We start from the raw sequence: 7911 nt of genomic DNA, 5'->3' as shown, positions 1-7911 counted from the left end.
TATCAAACTTTGTTATTAAAATTGAATAAACCGAACCGATATAGATCAATTTTTTTGGTCGGTTATCAAATTGATGTAGTTGAGTTATGTATTATTATCTTATTCAAGTATAAATTGAGTTTACTCCATTATACGTCTGACGCTTGTGTACCTTTCTCCATATCCATCGACATTCGAGGGGTGTTAATATAGCGGATCTACGTTCTTTTTGTTGACTCATGTTCTTAACATATTTGCTCCTTTTTATAATAATATTCATTTACTTTATAAAGCCATCTTTTCATAATCAAATCCACTAATCGAATAAATCTAAATTGATTAAATTGCTTTTTTTTAACAAACTGAACTTAAACTAAACCGATATATTTAGTCGGTTATCAAATTGATGAAGTTGAGCTATGTATTATCGTCTGATTCAAATATATTAGTTGATTCCTATTATAGCTAGTACGGGCTTTGATATTTCAATTTAATTAGTTTAATTGATTAAAGATTTTAAAATTAATATTTAAAAAAAATGATTTTTTAAATTAACTGAATTGAATATTTACATTTGATTCAATTAATTATTAACCGGTCTCTTGCTCACTTCTATTCGGAATCATAAATTAGTTTGGTTGGATTATGTAATCATTTATTTGACTGTATTGGAGATCCTTCTTGTTTGTATTTAGTAAACCTACAATTTTACATCCTGGATAAAGTTAGAAGAACAATTTGAAACAATAAAGTGCTTTCGTAATTAATCAGACGTCCAATTCTTAAACATATTACGAATTAATTTTCTCAACCCTGAAAGTATAACTACAGAGTAAATTTTGAAAATTTAAAATCCACTTTATATTTTATGTATGTTTGGTGAGTCGAGCATAACTGTAAATCGAATAAATTGAAACATAATCAGTGGAGGATTGATATATTTAAATCGGATAATAACTACATAGCTCAATTGATAATTTAGCTATTCAATATCTGACGATTAATAATATTATCAGTTGACTGATCGATTGATTTTATTTTGGTTGGATTTATTCGATTTTAATGACAAAATTTGATAGGTTTGATTTATTGAAAAAAAATCAATTTTGATTTCTTGGATTAGTTCATTTGAACATCTTTGTTTAAAATTTTAGAATAGAATGGATAATTCATAATGACCCTAATATTTAAAGTTACAATATGATAAGAAATTTTATCATCTCTATCGATGTACTTATAATTTAAATTCCTGTTGAACTATTGGAACAGTCAGACCATTAACATGGCGGTACCCACATTTAAAATTTTAGAATTAAAATGCAATTGATCCTGAATAAATTTAGAATATTGATATACAAATAATTTGGTGGGAAAAGAATATTTCCTGCATCCATCTATATAAAACCTACAATACTATTTAATCCTCTCGGAAGACGTGAAACTAGAAAGTTAGGAAGATGGCAATTCCGTTGACTGGATAAAGACCTCGCTTCTTTCTACAAAATAAAACTAAAACTAGGGAAGGGGTTCCTAGCATTGATCCTCTGATGCTCAAGCTAGGAATACGAGAAGAATAGAAAGTGAAGATTACAACAAAAATTGCAAACGACAATAGAAATTATCCATTGTCGTAGGGTCAAAAAACCATTGTAACTGGTAGCATTGTAAAATGTATTGCCCTATGACAATGGTTTTTGATCCATTGTCTTTGTAGATATTCAACAACGGTTTCTATCCGTTGTTATTTATATGATCAAAAATTTTTTACCCGATATGACAACGCTTTAAAACCGTTGTGGTAGATAATTTCGACAATAGATATAAATCATTGTGGTAGACTCTTTTTACAACAGATATAAACCGTTGTGGTAGATAATTTAAAACGTTGTGGTTTTAAATTTTACAACAGTTATAAATCGTTGTGGTATATAATTTTAATATATTTTACAATGGGTAAAATTGTTGTCTTTTATCACTTTTCACAAAAAAAAAAAAAATCGTTGTGATTACGTACCTTTTACAACGTTTCTAACTGTTATCTTTAATGTTCATATTATAACATGATAATAACAAACAACCAATCTTTTTTTAATATAAGCAAAGCACCAATACAAAACTAAATATTTACTACATTCAATCCAAAATATGTCAGCTAAAATATACAAAATGAGTTGTACTCATCAAACTTAGTAGTATCAAACCATAAATCACATGATTTCTATTACTGTTCTCCATATGACTTTTACACATTAGCAAGGTAATTTAGAACCTAACAAAGCTCACTACTTGCATTAAAAATCTCAAGTCTCACAAATTGCCCGAGTTACGTACCTGCAAGAGAAAAATTAAACAAAACTTATCAAAGAAAAATATAAAATATAAGAAAAAAGAGAGTTGTAGTAAGTACTACATGAATTGTAACCATAGAATAAATATTGCACATAGCTCTAATATCTGGACATGAGAGAAGGATTTCCAAAATTCCAGGACAACACTCAATGTCTACAAAATGGAAGAGAAAAAACTTATTCCATACAAACTTATAGTCTAAGAAATAAAACTTATGCAATACAAACAATTTAACCAACTTAGAGTTATCTTGGTAACTTCCATTGGAGAACTTATGCACGTAGCTTTAAATTCGCAGAATAAGTTTATATTCAATTTCAATCAATAAATTTCATTGACCTTGCCATTGAGTTCATAAATAATCAGTAAAGAACATTCTTAAAAGATACTCATGATGGCAATAAGAAATCATCGAAACCTATGAAAAATGCATCTAAACCTAGAGCCTGCAGGAGGTCATAACAAATCAGCTATTCAAATATCGATTTAGGATGCGGACTTGCTGAGTTATAGGCAGGATTGACAAAATGATAAGAACTTGTCTAGACAAATGTTGAAAACAAACAAGGAATTTGATATATACTTTGTTCCTGGAAAAATGTCTTTATATACAAAACTGTAGGATCGAAAAGAATTTAGATATCTCCACAATGACATGATATTGTCCACTTTGGGCCTAAGCCCTCTTGGTTTTTCTCTTGGGCTCTACCCAAAAGGCCTCATGCCAATGGAGATATCTTTTTCTTATAAACCCATGATCTTTTCCATGTGTTTTCAATATGGGACTATGTTTGCAACCTTGCAACCCCAACAATCCCCCCCCTCAAACAAAGGACCATGGATTCCCACGTCCGATCCTCGACCCACCAGGTCTTCCTGCCCCCTCGGTCTACCCGACCTACTAGGACTTCCTGCCCCTCGGTCTACCCGACCTACTAGGACTTCCTGCCCCTCGGTCCACCCGACCTACTAGGACTTCCTGCCTGGTGTCTGGTCCTCTTGATCCGAACATAGGAGCCCCCACTTTCTTTGTTCGAGGTCAATATTGTACTCACATGGTTCAATCAGACCATAGCTCTTGTGCACAGTCGGCGGTTAAACCTTCTGGCAGTCCGGGCTCTGATACCAATTGTAGGATCGAAAAGAATTTAGATATCTCCACAATGACATGATATTGTCCACTTTGGGCCTAAGCCCTCATGGTTTTGCTCTTGGGCTCTACCCAAAAGGCCTCATGCCAATGGAGATATCTTTTTCTTATAAACCCATGATCTTTTCCATGTGTTTTCAATATGGGACTATGTTTGCAACCTTACAACCCCAACAAAAACATGCTCATAATTCCAGTCAACATGATACAAACTCCATCTACTAACTCAGCCGAATCACTATACAACGAGCTTATTTCCCAGAGGCAAAGTTTAATAGACAAAACAAAAACAAAATTATAAGGACACCACAACTTTACCTATAACTAAATTTATAAAATGTTCAATCAGCAAGATAACACATGGATGTATATTAGGTATTGGCATATCAAAGCAAAAGATGAGAACAAAGAGAGGCAATAAATAAGGGAAATGTCAGCCAATTCTGTTCATGATAGAAATGCAAGAATGAGGTATTGGGCAAAGGAGTTAGCTAGCAGTGAAAAAAAAATTATTGGCACTAAGGAATCAAAATCAATAAGTTATGGAGTCACAAACAAACTGTTTCAAATTGATACACACTTTGCCACACAATGATACTTGGACTATTTCTTCGTGCCTTTTTTTAAAAAAAAACACTTGGATCCCAACTAAAACCTGCATCCCTATCAATCACCTTTAAACCTTTTATAGAAAGTAACATAAGAAACTACCATATGCGTCTGCATTTATACTTCAACAGTGAGGGAGTTAGGCTTAATGGTCTAAAAATAGGAACTAATGTAATAAAAACTAGAAGTAGATACGGAACTAAAGAAAAGCAGAATTCAGAACTGATTTTAAAATGAGAGAGGGATAAAAAGAAAACCATCAACCATAGAATTTACAAAATGATTCAGAATGATCCTAAATGAAGTTCAACCATCTTTTGAAGTGATATTTAAAGGTAGAGGAAATTTATTTACATTTTAATAGAATGGGAACACTCAACATAAACTTATGCAATAAAACTTATAGTCTAATAAGTTCACAAGAAGGTAAATAATATATGCAGGAACATAGATATCAAACCTTTAGTTAATTCAATTTGTCAAATTGTATAATACTTTTCCTTACCAATGGTATAATTTCCGACACCAAACTTAATTGCTTGAACTGTCAAACATTATCTATAATATTGTTTGCATTTGATTAAGGAACACACATCAGTTAAAACGCTAATATTAAATACTATATTCAAGGATATTTTGGTATTGCTAACATTAATTTTCATATGTATGTTTTTAGTGAAAATAAATTGAAATCCTTAAATTCATATCCTTGTATCAGAAATTAAAATTAAAACTAGTTGATTATTCAAACTAACCCTCACTAAAAAAAGTACACAAAATCAAATTACACAACTATTATAAACTCATCAGGAGATCAACAACATATCGATATCAAAAGAAATACACTATTATATGTATGAAAAAACTTGTTCTGAAAGAATAATAAACATATATGTTTTTACAATAGTTACCATATGTATACCTTTGTTATTCTTTTAGAGTCATAAATGGTTTCACAATTTAAAATATATACATAAATTTGAGATTTTATTTTTGAATATGCAAAAATATGATAATTTAGGTTTTACCTTTATGTTCTGCATCAATTGTTGACCTTGTGTATGGAAACACCGAAACAACTTCCAAGTAAATTGCAAGTGCTAACAATGCACAAGGCACAATCTACAATTATAGAAATAAAAAAAAGTTGTCAGATCTTGTAAAAATAATCATATAAATAAAAGAAATATTTATATTGACAAAATACAGCATCATTATTCTATTGATTGACAACAATTCAAGGGGAAATCTAACATATAAGTATAGTTATATAAAGAAATTATTGTAAAACTTACTTGAGCTAGTCAAATTGCTAACTTGGATATTGAACCTTTGAATGACTACAATAATGTCCTTCTTTGGCACTGTAGTTTCTTCAATAAGGCTACTTGTTATATATGTATTTAAATACACAATTTAAAATTTAAACAATGTTAAATAAGGTCCCATGCATTATAAACCAAAAATTATAACAAGTATGAGGTCAAAAAAAAATTGAACAACAAATCATAAATCTTAAATGAGTTTCATATGCTAAATAAACTCCATCAAGAAGCTACTACTTGATTAAAGGATAAAATTTCTAGTCTTATTGAAAGTGCAGGCTCAACTTTCAACCTTAATCAACTGATTCAAGCAATAACGGATACAATTTGATCAAGGGCTTCATGTAATTCCCACTAGTGGGTGATTCTTAATCAACAATTATTATCTTAAAGGAGGGATCAAAGGTTTCTCGGATAAATCTATTGTAGCATTGTGGAAACCAAGCTCTGATAGGTCTTGTTTCGCCATCAAGTTTTTGGAAACAAAATAAAGCCATTAGTGTGTTTAAGAAAACAAAGACTTCTAATCTACTCATCTGTCAAGCACCCAAAAGGTATGAGCTTCATCAAGACTAATAATCTGTGAATAAAGTCAATAGGAGATGAAGGACTAAGATTAAGGGCACTTTCAAAGAGGAACAATTATAACATCAAGCAGAGGGAAAAAATATAGAATTAACTATTCAAATTATACAATAGCCCAACACAAGTGACACAATAGACTTCTTCCAAGATAACTAAGATATTAACAGACTTATTTTGCACTCATTTCTATCTCAAGAATGTTCCATTAAGAGGGAAAAAGCAAAACTAGATGCAAACTAATCTTTCCATTCGACATTGCAAGTATTTTTTCAATAGGTGCCTGCATTTTTCTGATTGGTAACCAAAAGATTTGAGACAGGCGATGTACTCTTTTTTCGCCTATGAAAAAAATATTGGATTCTTGTATAATAAATATACTTGAGAATCTACATGAGTAATCAAATAAATATGAACATATTTGCATAATAAACATATTTGCATAATGAACATACTTGCAATCTTCACATGGAAAAGAAGTTAGAGTAGTAATTGTTGGTGCAGCGGGCCGGTAAGAGGGGAGGGTGAATTGCTTGAAAAAAAAATATCCTCCTCGTTCTTTCAACTCTTAAGGTGCAACAACAATAAATAAAAATAAAAGAACAGAATTAAAGAAGAGACTCAGGGATTGACTTGGTTATAGCCTAGGTGGTTGTTAATCCAAGGCGATTGAAAAGCTCAATCAAAATCTCCTTCTCTGAAGGCGGAGAAGTCTTTTACACAATAAAAGCTTAAGTAGTTGCTAAGAAGTTAGTACAAGAGTTGATGATTAATTCCCTAGCTCCATGGACCTTTTTATAGGGCCTGGAAACTCTATCTTCGGCTTGAGGGCACCTCCCATAAGCATGGAGGGCACCTCCAGCATGGTATTTGGATAAAGTTTTATCCATATGCGAAACAGTTACTTTGACTGGTTTGAGGGTGCCCTCAATGCTATGGAGGGTGCCCTCAATGTGGGAGGCACTCTCAATGCTGCAGCGTATAAATAGCTCCAGCTTCTTTTCACTCTTTTTCTTCTTCCAAAGCTCTGATCGCTTGGGTGATTGCAACCAACTGAAATAGGGCTCACCCAAACCTAATTTCTGGCCTTCTCCTCGAGAAGGCTTCCGCTCTGGCTTCTCATCCCTTGAACGTCGCGTACATTCTTCTCGTCCACTAGTGTACTCTTCTGCAGCTCTTTCGTCCCTCGAACGCACTAAGCTCATCGGCTCCCTTCCCATGTCGTCCTTCTCACCAGCTGCATCTTCCGCTCGACATCCTGCGTTCCTAAGCTCCTGCACACTTAGACACAGGAATTAAAACAAAACAGGACCCAACCTAACTTGGTTGATCACATCAAAATAATAACGGAGTCCAATAGTAAAATTCAAGAGAATAAACAAGCATTTTAGGCATGAAACTATGCTTTAGGAAATCATAATAAAAAATAAAAGAAAGTAAATATTTCATAACAGCATATAACATTTGGTGCCATTTAAATCTTGTTGAGGTAATACCTTTAGCTAAAATAATATAGTTATCTAAAGGTTCTGATTTTCACCGGCAGTTTATGCCATATAGGATATTGCTAAGGAACTAGGTTCTCAGTTTCATTAACATTTACTTACATAAATTTCATTAATGTCATATCTAGCTCTCAAGTTTTGTAGCACGTCTGGTCCGTGCAAATAAACAAGTTTGGTCATGTCATCCACTCCACTAGGTGAAGCTTCAGGTGTAAATGCCCGCCCCTCCCCTCCTGCTAAGTGGAGGCGGGGTTACCTTCTGTTTTACATAACGTACATGCAAATAGTTTTTCTTTATGATTTTTCTTTTCAAAACAGCAGAAGTAATTTGTTCATTTAAATCATAACTAATCATACCAGTATGCTCAACATGGTTATAAACTTAAGGAATCATAATCATCCATTCCTAACA

General features: G+C 32.5%; 1 long non-coding RNA gene across 1 annotated transcript; it reads right to left on the bottom strand.

Moving 5' to 3' along the window:
* Positions 1–2139: 2139 nt before the first annotated feature.
* Positions 2140–7113, bottom strand: LOC122049010. Its single transcript, XR_006130769.1, has 2 exons — positions 5116–7113; positions 2140–2310 (listed from the first exon to the last, which is right to left on the bottom strand). It is a non-coding gene; the product is annotated as an uncharacterized LOC122049010 (long non-coding RNA).
* Between the last annotated feature and the right edge of the window lie 798 nt (positions 7114–7911).

The sequence above is a fragment of the Zingiber officinale genome, chromosome 2B (genome assembly GCF_018446385.1).
Source record: "Zingiber officinale cultivar Zhangliang chromosome 2B, Zo_v1.1, whole genome shotgun sequence".
Taxonomy (NCBI): domain Eukaryota; kingdom Viridiplantae; phylum Streptophyta; class Magnoliopsida; order Zingiberales; family Zingiberaceae; genus Zingiber; species Zingiber officinale.
Note: the sequence above shows the minus strand (reverse complement) of the source record. Positions and strands in the feature narration are given on the sequence as shown.